This window comes from Strix uralensis, chromosome 13, assembly GCF_047716275.1.
Source record: "Strix uralensis isolate ZFMK-TIS-50842 chromosome 13, bStrUra1, whole genome shotgun sequence".
Taxonomy (NCBI): Eukaryota; Metazoa; Chordata; class Aves; order Strigiformes; family Strigidae; genus Strix; species Strix uralensis.
Window position 1 is genome coordinate 25,222,243 of NC_133984.1, and position 24,489 is coordinate 25,246,731.

General features: G+C 47.6%; 1 pseudogene; it reads right to left on the minus strand.

Moving 5' to 3' along the window:
* Positions 1–575: 575 nt before the first annotated feature.
* Positions 576–24,489, minus strand: LOC141949127 (uncharacterized; annotated as a pseudogene).

The following is a 24,489-nucleotide window of genomic DNA, read 5'->3' on the forward strand; positions in this document are numbered from 1 at the left end:
CAGGAAGGCAACTGCACAACAGATTTGTTTCTCCCCCATATATTCTTCAGAACTCCCTCTTCGCTCTTCACCTTTTAAACAGTCCTAGCCTGCCAGCCTTACTAAAACACTTCTATTTTTAAAATTTTAGATTTAACAATATTAACCATTTAAGATGTTAGTAACATCTGTTGCCCAAGAAACACTGCAAGTCTTTCAGTGGAGTCTGTTCTTTCATGTTAAGGTAGGAAGCCCCTGGTTTAGAAGGTCTTTAACTGATAACCACATAAATGGTGTCAAGGGCTTTTTCAGCTCAGCTCTGGTTTTAGCCTGGCTGACATTATGAACCTCCGTATTTGTGCTTGGGTTTAACTGGAATTAACTGTGTTCATGTTACTGAGAAACAATCACAGAACAGTAAATGGGAAGAGGAGGAAATTTCAGATACACCAGTTTAAGGTGACAGAAATACATGAATGCATGTTCAAGCACAGTCTATAAACATAAAGACATTGGGATTATGTCACTATTAACTCTCCTTAAATGCAAACCAGTGATCTCCTAGTTAAAAAAAAAAAAAAAAAAGCCAACACACATGAAGGGAAAATGATGCTGTTTAATTCAACTATGCTGACTTTTACTGTGGTTATTTTACTGACACTATTTTTGTAGAATGAAGTAGAGGGATGTTAGATTTGTCACTAGTCTCTTCAAGGAATCCTTCACTCTCAGTATCTCAGTTTTGCCTTAGTTCTTCAGCATCTGTTTGTCCTCTGGCTTTGGAGCAAATCAATGTATATTCTAGATTCCTGCTCTTAAAGCTTCACAGGATTTTTTTTCATATCTATATTATACAAGAAATAACATACTTGACAATGAACTGCTGAGTTATTTGCAATTTGTTCTCTGTCTTCTACCAGTGGGAGAGTAACGGGACTTACGCGTGCTTATGTTTAGTAAAACCACTGAAGCTTGGACAAGAGTTTCTAATGTGTTTTTGTTGTGAAAAATTTTCCTCTTGTGTCCAAGTGGAATGTCCCTAGGAGTAACTTGGACTCATTAGCCCTTGTCTTTCCAATGGGGCTCCTTCTAAAAAGGGAGTCTCTATCTTCTCTGCAGCCACCCTTTAAACCCTGGAAGCAGAGCAGCTGCACAGGCTGGCACCAGAGGATCTGTCTCTGCTGACCTCAGGGACTGCCTGAGTGACTGACAAACTGAGCGAGATCTGTGGGGCGAGTCACCTGCAGAGAGCAATGCCCGGCTCAATCTCTCACACTCAAATTGAGAATTAGCACTGGCTAAAGGATGCTGGGTTTTGAATCCTAGTCCACACGCCTGGATTCTGTTTCTTTAGCTCAACCAAGAGGCAAGTCCCTGCACCCGTGGGATCCTGGAAAATGGAGATGAGTATACTCTTCTTGATACTCATGAATAGATCGCCCTAGATAATAACCAAGCAGAATCTGAAATTGTAGCCGCCTCCTCCAACAGGCAGAGGTGCTAACAGAATTTAATTGCACTGATATTTAATGAACATAAAGCAGTTTTATGACAATTAGAGTATCTTATTCAGCTGAAAAAGTACAAATGTTAAGCAAGCAGCATGGGATGACGGCTGAAATTACAGCCCAGGGACAAATCTCAGGTCAAACCTAGGAGAAGAGTTCTTACCTGACCAAATAAGGAAGTTTAAAAAAAAAATGAAGCCACACAGAAAGTTAACTTACAGCTTTCAAAGAAAGAACACCATAAAATCCTGCTGTATACTCCTGGGGGAAAAAAAAAAAAAAAAAGAAAAAAAAAAGTCTCTCCCATGAAAGAAAGAGTACTGCATGAGAAAGTGAAAAATATTTGGGCTGATTTCAGGTTTCGGACCATCAGATAAGTTTCCTCTAACAGCACTGAGTTACTGGGTTTAAAGCACTTACTATGGTCACTCTGGCTTGTTGCAATCCAGCTACCATATTTTCAAAGAGCTGAATGGGTATTTAGCCACATACCTCCTATTAAAGCTAAATTCTCTGAAATAAAAGAGCCATTGTGTGTCTAACTACCCATGCAGCTCTTCGAGCAATTGTAGGAGACTATATTCACCTGACATTCTCCCCTTTTGCATGAGGCAGGGAGGGAGGAATCACCCTTCTCGAGCAATACTGCTTGCAAACTAAGTTTTCATGCATTGCATTAGTGGCATTCACTACTGGCAGAGGCCTTGCTACTTAAAAAGTTACAGTCTTCACAGCACTATAGAGGTACTTGAGGTGGCTACAATTAAAGTTTGATTACATACGCAGGTTTTCACCAGCTGAGAATCTAGTTCAGAGGTTTTCAGTGACCAGATCTATAAAGTTAGCAACAGGAAGAATGGGAAACTCTGTGTTTGTAAAGCACGACATTGAATGGGCTATTTGTGAGGTCACACTGAACACCTTGTGCTTTATCACTCATTATTTATTTTAGTGTGATGTGACTTAGCCCACATGGATATTGGTAAAATGTGTTTTACTCCCTAAATTCCTTCACAAACAGTTTGAAGCACATTGCATGTTACCCCTCTGTGGAGGGAGTGTTCCAGAATAAACAAAGATCCCCTCACATCAAAAACCAAAAGCACCTTCAAAGAAATCTTTCCTACTGCTCCATCTTAGCTGTTGTCAAATGGGAAGGAAAAGCAAAAAGAGCAGCAACAAGTTTTCTAGCAGAACTTGAAGAACTAGTTGAGGTTCAACGTGTACCACTTCAGTCTGAACTTGGCTCCGTATCAAATCCTGTTCAAATTTAAGTAGCATGCTCACTCTCCTAGTGACTTTCACCCAGCACTTATCTTTTACAGTAAAGCTCTAGTTCTAAAGTGGCCTTTCATCTGTGTTGTATTACGCACAGTTTTAGTTGCCTACATAACAGTTGGTCTCTATTGTTTCCACTCCCGCTCAGTATTACCAAAAGTTTTGGTTTCTTCTTTTGGCAGTGCAAAAGAAGTACACTTGATTCTGTTTACAATTTCCTAAGATCCTCTGTGATCAGAGATAATAATCACTTTACAAAAGATTCAGAAAATTAATTTACATTGCTTCAGCCTTTTTCTCCCACCTCCAAGGACATTCACCGCCACACTCCTCTGACCACTGTTTTCATTATTAAGCGGCTCAGTGAGGATGTTACTCTGATTTAGAGAATGCTGCTTTACTGGAAGCAAGTTCCAAAGAGTCTCTTTCCTCCTGCATTCAATGTGTTATCAGCTCTGGGATTTACCAAGAACTCAGAAAAACCTGTTCTCCCTTTCCATCAAAGATTAGAAAAGGTAGGGGTTTCTATAGTTACAGTGACCTGGGTGCAGGAAATCCCTTTACCAAGAATGAACTCTGCTTCACTGAAATTAGATTCTCCCTATGGCTATTTTAAAAGTTCTCACAATCGTCTAGCCAGCATTAAAGATGCCACCTTTTGATGTAGAGTCACAGTCTCCTTCTTTAGAGCAGCAGCCTCCTCCTGCAAGGCACTTTGTAGAGAGTTCTTCCTGTGTTCTGCCATCTGTGTCTCTGCAGCAGGAAAGATGAAGGAGAAGATGACAAGCAAAGCAAAACCAAACTGATTTGCATCCTACAGAGAAAACATCATTTTCTTACCTGCCTGTCTGTGTTTTCCAGGCCCTGAGCCCACAAGGGCTTTCAAAGCACACATAAATAAAGGAAACTTCCAGGCAGAGAATAAAAGAAGAATGAGAGTGGCAAGGTTCAGAAGAATACGAAAATGTGCTTGCTCTTCTGTGAGTTGAAAGGGCAGGGCTAAGGGAATGGCAGCACATCACCCACAGTGTGAGAAGCAGGTAGCACTGACATCAGTGAAACACGGGCAGAGACAGGAGGTGAGAGTCAGATCCGGTGTCCTAAAGGAAAAGGAAGAAGAAGCAAAAGTGAAGACTGACTGTGACACAGTTCATTGACCAGGAAGACTTAAGAGACTTTACAGAAAAAAACAGATCTGTCAACGCTGTGCTTGAAGATGTGCTTTGGTATTTGTTCAAAAGAACGAAGCTAGGCAAATATGTTGTGCACTGACAGGAAAAGGAAGAAAGGAAATATTCAGTGGTACTAGGACAACGGCAAGGAAAAAACAATTGAACATCACACCAGTACCGAGACCTGAATCAAGGATGACTACAGATAGACAGGACTAAAACTAAACTAATACACTAAACTAATAGACAGGAACTAAGGATGGAAAGAACTGACTAGTGGGACAAGCAGGATCCATCCAATGGCAGAATTTCAAGTATATAAGCTTTATCATATGTAACATATGTAGTAAAAACTATGAATGTTCCAGAAAAAAGCAGTGATCTAAGGCCTGGAAAACTCTCTGAAAAATGATCAGCAGTTCCATCTCAGAGAGGGAACATGAAGAAATATTGAACAGGTAAAGGCTCTACATGAGCAGGCGACAGCCTGTGGGGGAGGCAACGAGCAATGCCCACACCTCCCTGTTCCTGCAGTCTGGGACAAGGAAAACATGACAATGAGATAAAAACCCAATTCTGATGTGGAGAGTGGGAAAGCAATGACAGAGAAAGGAGAAGGAATGTCTGTCCAGCTATAATAGAGAGAGGCCAGTAGCCCTGGAGGCTCTGGGATGGCCTGGAGATTAGAGGAAAAGGCAACTAGCTACATGTGAAAACCAGTTTCTAGATAAACACAACATGAACATGTTACCAAAGGCTACGGAAGTAAAAAATTGTGTTTTCTATGGCTGTGAGCTCAGACACCAAATCAGTATCGGCAAGAAAACAGGTAAGAAGGATGCAGAAGCACGAGGTACCAGAGAACGAGGAAAAGCAGCAGAAGGAAGGATGCAATACCACAGGAACTTAACACTGAACTAATGCTCTGTGAGTCTGCCATGTAAGAGGAAAAGGAAGTCGACAAAGACAAGGCTTTTTGAGGTTGGTGCTTTCAAAGACCATACAGAGAAGGATACTGTGAGGCATCACGCTACACCTACTTAGCAGTGACATGGGACCTGAAAGGCACCACCTCTGCACATTATCACCAGTCACACAGCCAGATGCACTGCCAGACACTGGATCTTTCTCTACAAAAGTCTTTCCCTGGTAGTTCTATCGATAAGTCTCAGGCTTGTTGTTTTTCTCCTCTTCCCATCTCTGGGCACTGCATTTTTCCTCTGCGTGGTATCAGAGACCCCCACTGGTGAGACAGGATGGGGTCAGTGGGTTGGAAAAGGGAAGTTGTACCTTCCTGGCTTTGAGCCAACTGTTTCTGCAGCTCTTGATTGCAGGCACTGAAATACTCCTTCTCAGCTTGCCTCTTGCTCAGCTCCAGCTTCGAGTCCTGTATCTTCTTCCTTGCATCCTTCTGGAAGAGGTAAGAAGAGAAGCATCACCTCACAGAGCCACTGCTGGTGGGAGACAAAGAGGTACAAACACACAGGCAGAAACAGCCAAGGTGGGAGGGGGCAGCTGGGCAGTAATGGTACATGGGATGGGGATTCTCCTTTCCCCCGTCGCAGCAAGCCAACCTGGCCCACAGGAATTTACATCCATTCTGGCTTGGGCACTCTGCTTGTCAGTTCAGTGCAGCAGAAGGACGGGATTTCTGGGTGCACTAGACACAAGTTACCAGATCTTGCTGAGTCTGCTCCAGGTGCTGACGCAGGTCTTGTAGGGCTGCGGCCACTCTGTCCACTGTGAGCTCTGCAGGGAGGTCCCTGGCCTGGGAAACAGCTGGGCCCCAGGCATGACCCTGCTCTGGAGAGAGAAGCCATTCTGTTGCAAGCTTTAACCGAAAGGGTCTCCAACAAACAAGGCCTCTTTATGCACAGGAGGAGGTGGCAGTGCCTTTGATGTCATCCTAGAGCTCGTGTTACAGCACGACGTGTGTCCCGGGCTAACATTATTTTGATGACCACTAATGTCAGCACTGCCTCAAGGAAGGACACACGTGCCCTGGGACTTGGGCCCTATTTCATTCTGATGCTGGTCATTTCTCCACATACAAACACAGACTTGTCTCTGCAGGGATGTCAGGCTTCCAAGACTTCCCAAGGCTTGAATCAGCCTAAACTGACAGGACAGGTCTGTCACATCAGGATTACAAAGAACCACCCCCCCTGCACCTGCTCCCCTATACCCGCCTACAGACCTGTGAACCCAGCCCCACACTTGCCTGAACTCCAAGGGACTAAGTCTCTGCTGTCACAGACCGTGCGCTGGAGAACCAAGTGCAGTTTGTCCAGCTGGGATCGGGCTTCGAGGTTGGCACTGTTGGCCTGCTGACACCCCGTGGCCAATGCCTGTGCTCTGCTCTCTGTGCTACAGAGCCTCAAACACAGTTCAGACACCTCAGCCTCCAGCACGCGCAGAGAGTTCCTCGAGCGCCGTTCGCCTGCTTGGGACTCCTCCAGATCCCGCAGCAGCTGCTCCTCCCCAGCTGCCAGGCCAGCCTCCTCCTGCAGCGACTGCACCTGTAACACAGACGCACAGCGCTCAGGGACAGCGCTGCTGCTGAGGAACGGAGCGGGATAGAGGAAGGGACCAAGGAGGAATTACTTCAAGCCAAAAACCACACTGGAAACAGAACGCACGAGGGCAAGGATTCAAAGTGAGCAAAACAAGCTACAAACAGGTACCTGGAGGCTAAGGGGCCTGAAGGAAGTTTCCCCGTCCCCAAAGGAACGGTCAAACTGTCAGGTTTTCGTGCTTTCCAACCTCAGAAATGAAGGTTCCTGTGTGTGTGAGGGTGCGAGGGGCTGGCTGGCAGGGTGAGGGGGCAGATGAAGCATTCCTGCATGGAGAGTGGGGCTGCCAGGGACGCCTGGGATTAGAAGCCAAGGGGAGACAATCGGCACCCTTCATGGGGCACCTCCCCAATGCCAGCTGAACGGCCGAGCCGGGAGTGCTCCCACAGACTGCCATAACCAATGCTGTCTCACCAGAGTGCTCAGGGCCTGGCAGAGGCAGAAACACCGTCTGGGGACAACATCTGGAACAGAGATACTGAGAAGCTCCAAAGGAGTCTTCAATGCCATGAACCATGAGAGAACCGGAGAAAACCCAGGCAGAACACAGCAGGTCCAGCCTCAGTGTGCAGTCTCTGGGCAGAACACAGAAGGAGTGCATGTTGTTGGGAGGGAAAACAAGTTGAGGCCTACAAGCTGAAGGTGGTATTCTATGTCCCTGGAGAAGAGGATGCTAGTGCACAGGTCACCTGGTTGTTGAGCTCTTGTATTTCTCTTCTGTAGTCTGAATGGGGCTGCCCGGCCTGGTGAAGAGCAGAAAGAAGCTGAGACACCTTGTTGTGCTGGGCAAGGTTGTTTTCTTCCAGGGTTTTGAGGCTCAGTTCCTTCTCTTCCAGAGACAGAGTCAGCCTGAAAGTCAGAGCAACTCATTACTACATGGTATATAACATTTAATAAACTCTTAGGACTTCCACCACCAAAGGGGAAAAATGATTTGTCTGCTGAGGTTTGTCTGAACAACTAGGCTGCTTGTTCAGTCCTCAGCCAGGTTGGCAACCACACGCAAGCACGTGCCCACTACACTTTTTTCCACAGAAGAAAGGTGAATTATTGGCTAAATACCCTATTTTTTTTTGAGATGGGAATGTGAATAGAAACACCACAAAGTCTTGAAATGAAGACATTAGGGCAGAGGAAGATTTTTCTTTTGACTAATGAGACTCCAAGGGAGAGGTTTTGTCAATAATGAAGAGACATTTTCTTCCCCTAACTTGTCCTGGTAGGAACAGCAGCAACTGACAGCCAGGTGATCTTTGGGCAGTTTCACAAGACTTGCAGCACCCATATTACTTTCAGCTAGAGAAATGAAGGCTGATACCAGAAGCAGTAATGGAGGTTTGGAAGAAATACTCAGATCCTTATATAACATGCCAGATCCCTCATGGGGGAAGCAAGAGGGCACGGCCTTTTCTCTTCTTCAATGAAGGTGTGTGTTGAAGGCTGGCAAGACTTTACCAGGTGAAGTACCCTACCTACCCTTCCTCTTCTTTCTTGCGTTCCTTGGACAGTCAGTAACATCTGTAACTGTTGAGGCTGGCAGGGACCCTGCTCAAGCCCTTCCAGACACCGGCTGGGATTTTTTGAGGAATGAAGAAACAGATGGCAGTAAGAAACATGCTTATTTCTTGGGTGCCTCAGAGGGGAATCTGGCTTAGTTCAAAATCATGGTTTTAACCAAAGGTATCAGGATGGAAGACTGACACAGATCCCAAATGTTTAAAATTTACTAGACCCAAGACAGAGCTGATGGATGTATCTAGCTCATTACACTGCAGCTCGTTCAGCCTCCTTTGGTGTGTTTCAGGTTTGAAACCCCTGAAAGTTTCATTTCACAGCATTAACATGCCGACCTAACAAAACAACACCTCATTTTAAGGAAAGGACTACTCCAAAAGCGACTGTCTTCAGAAACACTGTAACTGAAGGATTAAAAGAAAATGAAACACCACATCAAGAGAATGAAACATATCTGCATGGATAGTTCAGAATTCTGCTTTTTATGAAATGCTGCCAGAGCCACTTGGATATGTGAAGATCTGAAAGAGGGAATCCATTAAACAGAACAGAGAGTTTCACAGACTTTCATTTACCTGGCTTTTTCATTCTCTAGGAGCTTCAACGAAGCCTCAAATTCTGTGTTGTGACGCTCCACTTCTCCTCATCAACTCCTTTCCCCCTCCAAAGACTGCAAACACACTTGCAGCTCCTTGTTCTGATGTTCTACCTTCTCCCATTGACTCCTCTTCTCCTCCAGGATCTTCTGGACGTGCACAACCTCCAGCACCTTCTGCCTTGACAGTTCCTGTGCCTCACTCGGATCTTGCTGAGCTTTGTGGCCAATCACTTGCTGGGACTCTTTGGAGGCTGCTAGTTGAGATGTCAACTCTTCCACCTCAAGTAAAACACAACAAAGCAGTCAAAGACTACAGCTTGCCACTGTCAGCCATATCAGCCATATCATATACTGTGAGGAAAGGGAAAGAACAACTTTAAATTTCACCCTTTCATGAAAATACCAGATCCACAATGGATACAGCTGGCTTGTTTAAAAATCTAAGTGGGTCACCATGTTCATCTGAAAAAGCACCTTAAAAAACAAGGCTAGCAGTACCAGGCCAGCAGAAATCCATTCTGATGAGTGCTGGCAAACAGGCACAAAGAGCAGCCCATCTGTCCAGGGCAGCAGCTGGCCGGTCAGTCTCCTTCAGCCCAGCTGAGATGGAGACCACAGTGTGATGGCAGCCAGAGGGACTCACCCCATCCCCTGCTGCTCTGCCATGGGGAGAGACCACCTGGTTGATGACTGGAGTAGCTATTGCTGTTTCACTCACCTGGTTTTGTAGAGCATCCCTCTGCTGAAGGAGGACATTAATTTCTTCTTTCATTATTTTGATTTCTTCCTTGTGCTTCTTCTCCACTGCCTTGATCTTACTCTGAGTTTCCTGCAGCTCTGCTTGCAGTTTTTCTGTGATGTTCTGCAAACACAAATGGAGAGCAAGCTGCTGGGACCTGCCATCAGGTCCAGCTTTCTCTTCTTTCTGTCTCAAAATCACATTCATTCAGCCACTTCTGCTTTTCTACCCAGCTCTGCTTCCACTGTAACACTTCCTTCCTGTTGCTGATCTCTGGAGCTCATCAGGCTCTGGGCTTTCAGTGCCTGCAGCAGTCCCTGCCTCCTCAGTCACAGCACTTAGGTTTTATTTCCTTGTCACTGCCCTTCACTCTGTTACCTGGGTCTCTCAGCCTCTCTCAGCTTACGTCCAGTTGCCAACGGCCTGTTCCTTCAACCCACCCTACTAGTCAGACTTACCTGCCCATCCTCGCGCTGCTCTTTCACCTTCTGCCTGAGCTGCTCCAGCTGCTGGTTGGCTTCTCTTAGCTCTCCCTGAGGCTGAAGTAGTGTCTCTAACAAAGCACTCTTCTCATGCTCCTTTTCTTGCAGGACCTGCACAGAAACAAGGAGAAGACAGGTTTAAACTTCCCACACAGAATTTGTGTGGCAAGGCTCCAACACCGACGGGCTGACGCGTTCTCAAAGCGCTGTGTTGCTGCTCTCCCAGGCCCTTCTCTGCCCCCTTGCAGACACAGCTTCCTAAGTGAGACTGGCAGTAGGAACATGGTCCAGCCACAGTCCCCCTGTGATTGAACCTCCAACAAACATCTAACACCTAACAGGAAAATGTGTGGCACTTCTCAAATGTCTCGCCTTGCTGGTGAGGGTATCCCTCATCTTCTGCTGTGTCCTGTTTGTCTTTCAATAGCAACTTTTACACCTAGTTAGCAGCAGAGAAAATGCAGGGCTGCCAGAGGGCTGAAGCGAGCAGCTCCTTCAGAAAACTCATGTATTCCAAGTGGGGTTTGGTGAAAATTACTTCATTTTTAAGGTATTCATTAGACTTTGGTAAAGTACTGACATGACAGGGACACACTGACATCTCTGAGCACTGCCCTGGCATTTCAATACTTGTAGACACAGTTGGGGGTACTGCTGTTCCCAGGCAGACTCCGTGAAGAGGACTTTGGGTGGGACACAAGGAGGACTCTCACTGTGTGACAGGGTTGCACAGGAGATCTGGGCACAAAAGAGCTTACCAGCAAGTGACTTAAAACAGCCCAGAAGACACCCCTGTTTTACTGCTCAGAAATATTTCAGAGGAGTCTTGAAAATTGTTTTTCTTTTGTCAACAATCCTGCCATGCCCCCCTGTCCCCCCCAGACAAAAACCCCATCCTCATGGGGATTCAGTCCTACAAATTCAGTTTGGTCTTTAATGGAGTTAAGGTTATAAGCATGTATCAGTACAGATCAAAGGAGGACTGTTAAGAGAACTGTGAAGATACTCTGAGGTAAGTCTTAAAAAACCAATAGCAGCACAAAAATCTCAACTGAAAGGTGATGCTTCTGCCTGGCTTCCTCTGACAGGTCTCACTCCTAGTCCCAAAGATAACCCTGCTTGCCTTTCACCTCACCAAATTCAATGTAGAAAACATGTAGGGCATGCTCCACACAGCCTGACATCTAGACATCTCCCACGGCTCTAGCCTTGCAAAAAAGCTACACAAATTCTCCTTTCACAGTCTGTACCTCTTGCTTGGCATTTTCGACTCTGGTTCATTCCTCCTCTTGTTGAGCTCGCGTGGTAGCAATTTTCTGCTTCATATCAAACAGCTTCTTCTCGTGCTCCCCTTCTGTCTCTGCCCTCTCTTTTTCCCATTGCTCCAGTATCTTCTGCAGCTCTGAATGATGCCCTTCCCGCTCGCTTGCCTGAGGAGTGGAGGGAAAGACTTCAAGGTGAAGTCCCAGCCACGCTCCTCAAAACAAATGTGAAGCTTCATCCCTCTCACAACCCCCCACCTCAACAGTGCACAACAATGGCTTTGTGCTCTCCATAAATCACGTCCTGTCAAGGAACTTAAAAGGTGGGTCAGCAGGTGGACGAATCATAGAATCATTTAGGTTGGAAAGACCTTTAAGAACATTGAGTCCAACCATTATGAAAAGGAGATGTTACCTTCCTCTCTCCATGGCTGCCTGTTTCCTAGCACCTGTCTCCTCAGGATTTCTCTCTATTCTTAGAGTCTATTTTCAAAGCTCACATCCCTTTCCATCAGTGAAAAGATGTAGATGAACTGCAGGGTGAGAAAGAGACCGGTACCCTGATGCCCCAGTCACAAGACAGGCCACGAATGGAAGTACCAGGAACAAGGGGCCTGTTCCACATGCGTCAAGCCCAGAGGTAACACCTCTGATGACGGTGACAGGACAGAAAGAAAGGAAGAAAGTTCCCGTGACTGCAGTTGGCAGCAATGTGAGGAGTCTACTTCATGGCAGACAGGAGTCTGTAAGATCCTACCCCTTTCCTGCCAGGCTTTGGGTGGGGAGCACCCAACCTCCAGCTAAACTTGCCTTAGGCCCACACTGAATCTGTGGCTGCTTTTACTGTCCTGGCAGAGTCCTGGGGGTCTTCACATGCCTTCAAGTACAAGGTTTAGGGTTAGGGAGAATAGGGGATAGGGTTAGGGATAAGGGGTTAGGGGCGAGGGGTTGGGGTTAGGGGTAGCGATTAGGATTAGGGGTTAGGGTTGAGGGTTGGGGGTTAGGGGGCAGGGAGGAGGGGGAGGGGTTGGGGTTGGGGTTAGGAGCTGGCGGTAAGAGGTAGGGATTACGGGTTGGGGTTAGGGATCAGGGGTCAGGGTTAGGCGTTAGCATTAGGCGTAAGGGTTGGGGTGAGGGGTTAGGGGAAGGGGTTAGGTGTAGGGGTGAGGGGTCAGGGATTAGGGGTTGAGGGTCGGGGGTTAGGGGTTTGGGGTTAGGGTTACGGGCTAAGGGTTAGGGTTATGGGGTTAGGGGTCAGCAAGGTGTGACCTATGACAGATGGTTTCTCCCATTTCACACACTCAGGCTATTACTCTTTTAAAGCCAGCCCACAAAGCTTGCTTGAAGAATTCAGAAGCATATTGTTTCCTACCAGGTCTTGCAGGAGCTGGTTTATTTCCACTTCCTGATCAGTTTGCTGCAGTTTGAGGGTATTGTTACACTGCTGTTCTGTCTGCAGGAGCTGTTGTGCCATGTCTTCCCGTTCCTGCCTCATTAGAGATCGCTCTGCTTCCAGCTCACACTGAAGGCACTTCACTTCCCCTGGACAGGACAAACGGCAAGATTCAGAGTCTACACAATGGTTCTGACTTCACTGACCTTACGCCATCTGAACTCCAGTGCAGGAGAGATCTGCCTCCATCTCCTTCACTCCTCAGAAGCACTCGGACACAGAGCTATTTTTATACCACCTTCCCTAGCAGGGGGATCACCAGAGACAGGAGGCTCTCACCTTGTATCACCTCCTTGGCCTGCGTGACTCTGTGAAGTTGGATTTCCAGCTGACTCCTGGTGATCTCCAGCTGAGAGAAGTGCTGCTGAGCTTCAAACAGGCTGGATTCCAGCGTCTCCTTCACTGACCTGTGAGTTGTCAATACAGAGAGAAATGAGTTTGTGGCTCCTGACACCCACTGAGAGTTATTCCAGTAAGAAGTCATTCAAGATCCCTACCCCTGAGTACAGAAGATGGGTTGCAAGGAAACTTGTATACAGAAAGCCTATTTCTGCCATTTAAAATAGCAATGCCGGCCCCTCCGGGGGATGCCCAGGCTTTGCTTATGACCCAGCATAACACAGAAAGCCCAGCCGAATTTGATCTCAACGGCCAAATCTGGAATTGCTGTTGGCTGACACACGGGTAGCTGTGCCCAGAGTCTGGGCCAACAAGCAAAAGCCCGGGCTCTGCTCACAGCCCTCAGCTCATCAGCGCTTCCAAGCTGCTCTGCAGGGGGACAGAACAAGAGTATTGCCCTGGGTGACTTTTTGAATGCTGTTCACAGTGTAGCTATAGGTAAGTAACTTTCCAGACTCCTTGTATTTAAAAGGGACTCAAGAAATACATCAGATGATACAGTAGGATCTCTCGCTTGGAGCAGCACTCGTAAGAAATCTGAACTAGATTTTATCTGAACAAGGACCACTAAAAGGAGAGACGGGCAGCCTTCAGTTTCAACTGTTGAAAGTTCAAGAGAAAAACTTGCTGCTTTTCTTTAAGTGTTGCTATCTAAGTAGGGAGCAGCCCAAGTGACTTGTTGCTCTTTAAAATGGAAGCTGTAGTACTGCAGAGCCAAATTCTTACAGCCACAGACTTCAACCAACTGCTGCGTATGACATGAGGGTTCTGGAACCAGGAGCTGAAGTGACCTCCCTGATCTAACACAGCGCCCTGTGTGCCAGGTTCCCACAACACACAGCACTGCCTCACTAGGACGGGGGTGCCATAAAAACCACAGCAGTAGAATTTCACTGCTTGGATGGACAATGGAGGGTGTATCTTCAAGGAGAACAAGCACATATTTCTGATTGTGCCAATCTCTGGCAGTCCAAAGCAAATATGCTCCATTTTAGGATAAATACAAGTCAGTCTCTAAAACAGAACAGAAAAGACAGAGTCCAAAACTGTGACAACAAAAGGCTCTTGAGAACAACATCTGGCAAGAACAGTTGCTGAATTTTTATCTATTGTCAAAGGTTCTTCAGAACTAGTTTATGTTCTCAAAAAATAATGTATCCCTTTTCAAAAAAATTTTTAAAAAGGAGCTGAACATTTAATAGTTTAGTAAGAGCCCAATAACTGACCAAACATAACTCAGCTGGATCAAATAAGAGAAGCTGGAGCTCAGAAGAAGCAGCAGCTCTCAAGAAACACTGAGTCAAAACGGGTGTTTATCAGCCATCCTAACGACATACTCCGGAGTAATAAAGTGTAAAAGTCAAGAAACATGAAAAACAATGTCTAAAACATCATTTGTACAGCTCTGCAAGTTCAGGAGTCTTCTAAAAAAAGGAGGACAAACGAGTTTTTTTTTTTTTCTGAGCAGAACTTGTCACATATGACCTTAGAAAGGCAGAAGGACAGAATCTCGCTCCTTCCCTGTGTAACTTCTCCACGACATCTGTCTCTAAACAGCAGGTGGTAAGGAGTACAGGGCGCAGACATCAGTGATGGGCAAGAATCCTCAGAGACGTGAGGATTCAAAAGAGGTTTCCCAGCTGCTGGAGTAACCAGCCCTGGGTCCTGCACCACAGTAACAAGAGTTAGCTTCCAACCAGAAGGCCCTCGAGATCTGCAGCACCAGCCTCTGGCTCCACCCTAGATGGCAGTGTCCTACTCACAACGTCTGCATGGAACAGCCATCGACAGCCAAACTACTTGATAAGGACAGATCTATGTTCAAATGCATAGAACAAGAAACCAAAACCAGAGAGAAACTTCAGTTTCAGTAAACGTCTGCAGGGTTTAATTATTGCTCAACTCAGAGCCAAGCTGCCTTGCTTTGGACTTCACACAGGAATGTGCAGGGGGACACAAACCTGAGCCCGAGGCCCAGGAGATGTTTGCTAGTTTGAGCTGTCAGGAAAACAGTGTTAAAATCATAGTATACTTTTTTTCATTTTACTCAAGATTCTTTCATTTTCTGCCCATGGAAGGTGAAAACATTTGAAAAGCACACAGGATGCAGTAAATCCTCGTGGAATGATTACCACCTTTATAATTACAGCCATTATACAATGTCCTGCCTAGGGTTTCCTCCCCGCCCTTACCTGGCCTCTGCCAGCTGCTCTGACAGGCCTTGTCTGTCCCGCTGCAGGGCTGCCAGGCGCACCTCTAGGGCAGCCTCCTCATGCTCCAGGAACTCCTTCTCTTTGGACACCGTGGCCAGTGCATGCCCCTGGCGAGAGGACTCCTGGCACAGCTGCTCAGACCGCTGCGAGCTGACTCTTGGTGGCGGTAAACCTGACAGCAGGACAAAAGACAGTTAGAGCCCTTTCTCTGGAGATCTGTGCAGAGCCAGCCAGTGCCACTTCTGCATCAGCTGGAGGAGAAAGAGCTCCTGTACTGCGGGCTGGAAGTTTAAGAGCATCTGCTCCATCCACGCTAACACCCTGGGCTGCCAAAAGGCACTGGGACTGTTAACTTGGAAGTGATGAGTAAGGCCACGCTGGGCTGCCTGCGACCACACAGCTCCTTCACAGCAAACATAAATACGCCAGACTACGTGTTTGCACGCAAAAATATGGCATATTCCAGAACTGCCACCTTGCAAACTGGAATTCTATCAGAATCTATCCCAGTGCTGGTAATTTTCTGAAAAGTTTGAGCAAAAGCAACTTTGCTCGCTGAAGAAAGTGAAAATACACGTGGTTTCTCCTTCTGGAAAAAAAGAAAAAGATCCAAGTGCATTGGCTGCAATGAGGTGATGCTGGGCAGGGAAACAGCCCTTGGGGTGAGTTATCAAAGTCTGGCTGATGCGGCCAAAGAGAAGGTAGACTCTATTCCTACAGTAGTTCATGTCAACAACACTATTTGCTTGTTTCACACAAAGAAGTTGTCTAATATACCTTGCTGGTATTCAAACTTGAAGATTAACCATGATTTTTTAGCTTTTTTCTTCAATATAACACCTCTGCTGGGTATTTGCCAAACATACCGTGGACTCCAAGACTGACTATCTAACAGAGAACAGACCATCAAAAACAAACAATTCTCTCAAAGTTATCCCATAATACCCAAGATTGTACATTATGAAACTGACATTTAAATGATGACAAACTCCCTGGTCTCCTTCAGTGACATGATTCTCTCAAGCTCTTTTTCCAGGGTATCAAAATCAGTTAGTCCAGAGTGAAGAGTCTTGTGTGATCACCTCTTTCTCATCTTCCTCAGAGCCTGAAGAGGCTCTAACAGCTCACAGAATCATAGAACCATTTAGGTTGGAAAAGACCTCTAAGATCATCAAGTCCAACTGTTAACCCAACACTGCCAAGCCCTCCACTAAGCCATGTCCCTAAGCGCCACATCCACATGGCTTTTAAATACCTCCAGGGATGGTGACTCAACCACTTCCCCGGACAGCCTGTTCCAAGGCCTGACAACCCTTTCCATGAAGAAATTTTTCCTAATATCCAACCTAAACCTCCCCTGATGCAACTTGAGTCCTTTTTCTCTCATCCTATTGCTTGTTACTTGTGAAAAGAGACCGACACCCACCTTGCTACAACCTCTCAGGTAGTTGTAGAGGGCGATGAGGTCTCCCCTCAGCCTCCTCTTCTCCAGACTAAACCCCCCCAGTTCCCCCAGCCGCTCCCCATCAGACCTGTGCTCCAGACCCTGCACCAGCTCCGTTGCCCTTCTCTGGACACGCTCGAGTCATTCAATGGCCTTTTTGGAGTGAGGGGCCCAAAGTGAACACAGTATTCAAGGTGCAGCCTCACCAGTGCTGAGCACAGGGGGACAATCCCTGCCCTAGTCCTGCTGGCCACACTAGTTCTGACACAAGCCAGGATGCCATTGGCCTTCTTGGCCACCTGGGCACACTGCCAGCTCATAACCTGCCAGCTGCTGACCAGCACCCCCAGGTCCTTTTTCCCCAGGCATATTTCCAGCCACAAAGTTGCATGTATGTCTTAAAATACCATTTCAACAATTTCAAGATCTCATTCCCGTTCTTAGCAGTACAAGACAGCAGACACTGACCTGCAGCTTTGTTCCACTCTCCAGGCTCCAACAAATGGAGTTTTGAAAGTTGCAGATTCGCAAGAAAAAGCGTAAGTAGAAACATGCAACCCCAGGTTTTTTTGACTCAGAAAAAGGGTGAAGAGCTACGCTGTTTGCTTCTTTTGCCACATGGGAGAGCAGCAGCCTCACTCAGATTCATGGGCAAGACAAATCATCTCTCTGCAGCTTATCAAAAGCCAAAAAAGAGGCCACCACAGGCAGGTGGATTGACGTCATCTGTAGCAGCAGAGAACAACTGAGAGAATTGCAGAACAGCTCTGCCAGCCACCAACACATTTCCAAAAGGCAGTAAACAAAGCTTCTGACCTCCAGCACTACCAAGTGTCTCCTTGACAAAACCACCGCAGAATCCAACAGACTGAGCTTCACCGAGCCGAGCAGCCAAAAGCCCACCCGGAAAGCACCAGGTGTTTGGTCTCACCTGACTGAGCTGCTCTTGGTTTCTGCCTTCTCCTCTGCCAGTATCCTCAGCTCTACCTGCAGCCCCTCCCGTTGCTCCTCCACTTTCTTCAGCAGCTGCTCCAGGTGGGCTTTCTCTGCACCGAGCTCTTCATTTGTTCTTTCACACAAGCTCAGCTTCTCCTGGTCAGAGATCCTTACTCTCTCCAGCTCAGCCACTTTACCCGACAGAACTTCATTCTCTTGCTCCAGCTGCAGTCACAGAAGCACAGAGGAAATGAAATACAGTGAGATTTACCACGGAGAAGGTTTGGCTTCGACAGAAAAAGGAACATTTCCATATTCAGGCAGTCATACGTCTGAAGGCAAGAAGTCTGAAAAGCAGCAGCAGCTGCAGACGAACACTTGGCAAGATCTTTGGCAACTGCTCACCTGCGACACAAGTTTGTTCAGTCACACTTTATCCAGTGCAAGAGCTTCACTGACACTGCTCATCTTCGCTGCTGCAACGTGTAGAACAGCTCCTTCAGCACTCAGCTTATTCTGAGCCCCTCTCAACTCTGCTACTGACTGCTCTGCCTGAAGAGACAAAAGAACAACATGAAAGCAAAGACAAGAAAATCCCTGACTTTAAGCAGCGACTCCAGATCCCCTTTGGTGTCTCTGACACACCCCCAGCCCAGCGCTCCCAATAACCACGTGGGGACTGACCGCACCAAGGAGCCTGTGTGGTCTGATCTCCCTTTTCCAAGAAGGAGAACAACACTGTCACTGTCTTCTACTGACAGAAACGGCACCTGTGCTGGTCTTGCTATCACAACTCCCTCTCCCACAAGTTCTGCTAGGAATAAGGTGACCATACCTTCTCCAGGGCCATGGTAAGCTCATGCTTCTCTTGCCTCAGCAGATCCCTCTGAAGGTGCGATTCTTCCAGTGTCTCTCTTGCAACTACCAGGTCACTCTCTAATAAAGAATGTTCTTCTTCAAGTGCGGCTAAGTCCTTCAGCCTACAAGAAGGGGAAAGACAAACAAGTTTTTAATGTAAAAACATTCTCATTTCCAAAACCAAGATTACATACTATTTCTGAGATATGGCAGTTTGAACGATTTGCAACAGCTTTCTATTTACCCCCAAAGAATGCTGCAATTTCCTGCCTAGTGCTGCATCAGTCTTTGTCACTGACCCAGGTGAAACATTCATCATTGAGAAAGTAAAACAAGCTTCCAGAAATCACAGGTTTCCAAAAAGTTCAGGTGCTCTCAACAGCTTCCTGCCTGCTAGCTCTCTCTCTCCTTTTTGATACATTAGATACCAGACTTTCCAAAGTTCTTCTTTGCATAAGACAGACTTTTAAAGTCCAGATTAACATTCTCTCCATTATTCTTGCCTGTGGCAACAAAACAATGAAGGAGCCTGCAATCTATGTGGGGAGATCTGTATGAATTTCCAATCCAATAACCATAAGATGACAGGATGATTCAGGCTGGCAGGGACCCCAGGAGGCCTCTAGCCCAATCTTCACTCAAAGCACCTGGGGTCAGTTATGGGATCAGTCCAGGTTGCTCAAGGCTCGATCCACTTGGGGCTTCCAAATTCCCAGGGATGGAATCTGCACAACCTTTCGAGCAACCTGTTCTGCTGCAGGATTGCCTTCATGGTTCCATTTTTTGTTCTCCTTAAATCCAGCCTGAACCTCTCTTGTTTCACCTTAGGCCTGTCATCAACTACTCCGGTCAGCTTTGGAATGATTTTTTTCAAGGGCCATAAAGAAAGTACAAGGAGGCAGCTCTGCTGTGTGTCAGCAGGGAGCCAGACCTGCCCACGTGCTCCCTTCACCAGTCTGTGCTACACACGCTGAGCAGACAAAATCCATTCTTTTAGGGGGGCCTCCCACCGTCCGGCAGCACCCACCCCTGCCCAGAGGAAGCTTTAATGCTCACAGGAGCTCCTGGTCACGACGTGCTCTCTCCATCCTCTGCTGCTGCTCCGCCCTCTCCCCCGGGCTGCATCTTCCCTCAGCTGCAGCTCAGTGTTACTCTGATGCAGACGCGAGGCTTCTTGCTCCGTCTCTTCAAGCTGTTGCTGTAGCTCTGCCCTGGTTTTCTCGAGGTTTGCACGGTCACTGCAGAGACAAGGCTCAGTCAGAAGAATAAACAGGCCTGAAGAGTCACGGATGCCATTCCAGTCACTCCAGGCTGGCGCTGTGGGCAGCACGGTAAGGAAGAACTTGCCCTTCCCCTCACAAGGTCACTGGAGAGGGACAGAGGAAGGCAGGCAGGCTTTTGCCTTCATTCACTGAGAAGCCGTGGCTAGGAAAGGGCCCCCAAAGAACAGAATTCAGAGAAGCAGCACATCGAGAGGGAGGCGTCTTGTATTCCAACGTCGCTCTGAGTCTCCGAGACAGCCTTAGGATTCACAGTAGAGCAGGAAAAGCAGTGACAGGAGGATGCTGAAGTGCCAAACAGGGGCATACATGGGGAGGGCAGGTGAGTTCTTTGCCCGTAACAGCTCTGAACTGCCAGAACTGGAAGCAGATTGCCTCCAGACCGCAGGAGGAGGAGGGAACACTCACCTTCTGAGTGCTTCTACCAGAGACTGCAGGTGCTGCTGGTGGCTGCTGGCCGTCTGGCATTCCTGCTCCAGTTGCTCGAGGCTTTGCTGCAGCTTCCGGCACTTCTCCTCCTACTGCCTGTGCTGGTGCAGCAGGAAACTGATAGAGTCCTGCCTGGCAGAGAGCTCTTCTTTTAGGGCCTGCAAGGAATGGGCAGGGAAAAGCACAAACAGCAATAAGGAGCAGGGAAGATGGCTCCTGATAGCTGTGAGAGAAGCAAGCAGCGAGACAGCTCACCTGAAGGCAAAAGTTGTGATGAGGGGGTGGAGATCAAAGAGAGAAAAGCAGCAGAACACAGAGCTGGTGAGACTGGTGAGGTGATAGAATACCAAGAGTGGGATGGCTAGAAAGAAACTGGCTAAGGGAATGGAAAGGTTTCAAGATAAGCAAGGCATCAGCAGCTGAGCCTGCGGCCAGTGGTGAAGGCAAGGAGAAATTCTCACCTGTGCTGCTCCTCTCCTCCTTGCCAGCGCTTCCTGAACCAACACAAAGGCACGCTCTGCATCAACGGAGCTCTGACAAGAGAGGACGTTGCCAGACTCTGCCTGCTGGGAGCTGTCAGCGACCACGCTGGCACATTCATCTAACACCACCTGAAAGCCCACATCAAGCTGTTACTCTCTGCTCATTCTACTTGATTTTCTTTGTCTATTTCTCCTTTTTCTCCCACTTCACCCTAGAGTCATTAAAAACTCAATTCTCTCATTTCTTCAGTCAACAAAGAAGTTTTGTCCCTGCGGTCACAAGTGCTCCAGGGGTTTCTGAATACAGCTACTACAAACAAGAAGAAACAAGTGTGAAGTGGCTGGAGGCTGCCTGAACGCTCAGTTTCTTGAAGCTCTCATGAATGATTTTAGTCTCCTTCAGCTTCTTAGAGCCACGGAGATGAGGAGCACCAGGTCAACACTGGAAATAGCAATGAAAGGAAATATTAATGCTACCCAGGGAAGAAGGAAGCTGAGGAATACTGGAAAACAGCAATGAAAAAGCTAATGTTTATTCTGAGCAGTAGCACAAGAGGATAAAAATGACTACATAAGGGGAAAGAACTGGCTTTGTGAGAAGCTGTGTAAAACATCTGATGATTAAACCCCCCTCCCTAGAGTGAGGTTTAGGACTAAGCTAAAGTTAGCCCTAAACAGTTAGATCAGTTGCAATTCTGGGGAGATAATAATGGTCAGTGAATGCAGAGTGAAGGAGCAGAGTTGGCAAGCGCATTGATTCAGTCAGTGACCTTTTATAAAAATCTAAAGAACAAGAGAGTCATTGCTCAAGGAGGTGGGAGAAGCCTCCAGGCAACACTAGAACACAAATGTCAAGTAGCCAACTCAAAGCACAGTCAAATAGAGACCTTACGGGAAAGGCAAAGGTACGGAAACTTCTAGTGACTTAGCTCAAGTGTCACAGGACAGCCAACTCAGAAGTTAGAGCAGGTTTGATGTCAGAAAAGTGGTATAATAATTAAACAGCCAGTAGCAGTTAACACAGACAGTATAAAACATATATATCTATTCCCTGGGCCAGTCATTTGCCTTCCTCAAGTACTTTTAAATCAAATTACAGGGATGTGGTCCCAACTCTGTACTCACCTCTGTTATATCTTTTATCAGCTTTTGGAGGGAAAGATTCTCCTCTTTGACACTTTTAGTCAATGAAGCTTCATATTCTTTCTCTAACCGACTTGCTTCCTGAGAATAGAATAAGCAAAGGGTGGGTGGGGAAGAGCTGCTCCCCTCTGCAGCATTCCCAGCCTCAGCAGCATCATCGTGCTGATAAACCTCAGCCCTAGTGATTCCAGTGTATCCCTTCCCACATCTATTGAATTCCTTCTTTGCTAAAACTAAGAAGAGAAAGACCAACAGCTGGTTTTCACAGGCTGCTATGAAGCTGTCAATTCCAAGGAACTTTGATCCCTAGAGATTTAGTCACAGGCAGAATAGCACTGGTGCAACCCCCGGAACTGTCTGCAGCTCCCCCTCCACTGCCTGCCCCTGGGCTGACTCACACGTGCCTGATGCTCCAACACAGTCAGCGTCCTCACCGCTCTTTCTCTTGAGGAAACCACACCCCTTTGTGCTAAAGCTGGAGAGCAACCATTGGGCCATCTCCCAAATAAAGGTAAAACATACTAGAATCTCCACAGTGTCGTTAAGTGTTTTCACTGTCTTCTCCTTCTCCTCGTTCTGCTTCTGAGACTGTACGAGCAAGGCTGAGAGCTCCTTACCCCTGAGAAGAGAAGGTCCACGTGCCATTCCAAAAGCATCGCACACCAGCACCCGCTGAGGAGCTAAGCAGCTCCCAGAAGCACAGCAGAGAAAGTTCAGCCCAGAAAATACAGCAAAGGCAGCGTTCATCTCTACAGGTTAACATGCCTGATGTTGCAAAATGGCCCTTCCTGCCCCAAAGGACTTCTGCACTCAGTCTGGTAAGGAACTGTCAGTACAGAGGGGCTTAGGATGGCCCTGGGCAAATCCCTCCCAACTCCTCTGCACAGCCCTGGGGGTACCAAGGGCTGTACAAGAGACACAGCTCTCTTTATGCTGGTCTCAACTTCTCACCAACAATCAGGTAACAGCAAAAACACTGTAATACACTGTGATCTCTTTTCCAGTCTTGTCTTACAAAAGCTTCTGTCGGTCAGACGTGTTTTTCTACCTGTGCTGTTGAAGGCCATAGCTTGGCTAGGGACAGAAACAAGGCTGTGCAGAACGGGTGGGTTTTAAATGTGAACACAGCCCGCCTGTGAATCCAAGAAGCAGCCACAAAAGGTAATGTTGGTAACAGCAAAGTTTAAAACACATTCACCTGTCCTGAAGCTCCTTCTTCTCCAGGTCCCCCTTGACTTGTAAGGGCATCACTTCCCAAGTCTTCTGGCTTGTTTCCTGTCCCGCTTGCTGCTGTGCCTGACCCTTTAGGACAGGTCTGCCCAGGCTGACGGGCTCCCAGAGCTGCACGCCAGAGTTCAGGTGGGAGCAGTTTACAAGTACAGAGCCAGAAAGCCTCATCTGCTCTGCCTTCAGCTCAGACACATCTCTGCAAAAGGATCAAGAAAGAGATCATACTCACACCACCATCTTTATCAGCTGACTCACTTCTGAAGCACGTTAATGGTGCAGCAGTAAAAGCTGGCAGGAAAGATGACATCTTTGCTGGGGACAAATCACCCATCTGACACTTTGGGATCGGGACACATCCTGATAGTTGAGCAATGGGTCCATTTGACGGGTTGAGGAGTGAGGCTATTTTCTCCTCAGAGATAAGAAGAAACATATGGAACAGCCAAAAGGCTTCAAGAATTAACTAGTAGGTCAGGGCATACCCTGCACATTGAGGGAAGCTTACAGCCAAGTAAGGTAAATGGCTGACAGCAACTCACAGTTTGAAACTGCATGACAGGAGAAACCTCCTGGGGTGAGTCCCCCAGATTCAGCTCTAGTGGGACTGAAAGGAGAAATCCCCCGTGCTCAGCAGTGCCCTGGCTGCTCCCTGACAGAACGGGGAAGGAAACCCAGAGAAACTCTGCAGCAGAGATCATGACGGGCAGAGGCAGCGCTGGCTGTGAAGGCGATGGCGAGGGCTGGCAGCTGGACTGGCACTGGACAGTAACTGGGCTGCCTGCTGACAGAAGGGCAGCAGCACGCGAGCTCAAAGCTTTATACAAAAAGTTATTTAGTGATTGTTCTCTCCAGTAGGTACCATTAAAGCATCTTGGCAGGACCCTGCCCTGCAGGCCCAAACATGGCTTCTCTCTCCTGACCAGCTTTGCCTTGAAGAAACCTGCAGCAACGACATCACCAGAGCTCTCGGGGCCTGAGAAGATTCACTCTGCCAAGGGCAGCTCTGAGTAGCCCCAGAGATCCAGAGCAGAGGGAAGAACAGTCCCAGGGTGCAGGGCTGAGGCAGACGGGGGCTTCTCTTCAGGGCAGCTCCTCTTCCCCCGACAGACTGTCACCCTCCTCCTGCAGGTCAAAGCTCTGGGAAGGATCAGGACAAATTGCTGCTGAGAAGTACGAAAGCAACAGCTGCACTCTGCTGTGGGTCTGTCAGATTGGGTCTGGGGCAGCGTGGGCTCTTCAGAGGGTCCCCACCTCAGCCCTTCCACCCCAGACACCAGCAGCACACAAACCCCGTGGGTCACCAGCACAAGGCCAAGCTTCCCACGCCTGCAGAGTTTTACCCTCTGCCCCAGGCTCTGCTTTCCCCAAGGGAAAAAAGAGCAGAGCTGCGAATGACTCTGGAGCAGCGCAGGAAGTGGAGCCTTTCTTACCTCCAGTTCTCCCGCGACCTGGCCCAGGAAATCTGAATTCTGTTGGTGAGCAGCTGCTGGTTCCATGCATCACTGAAGAGCTGATG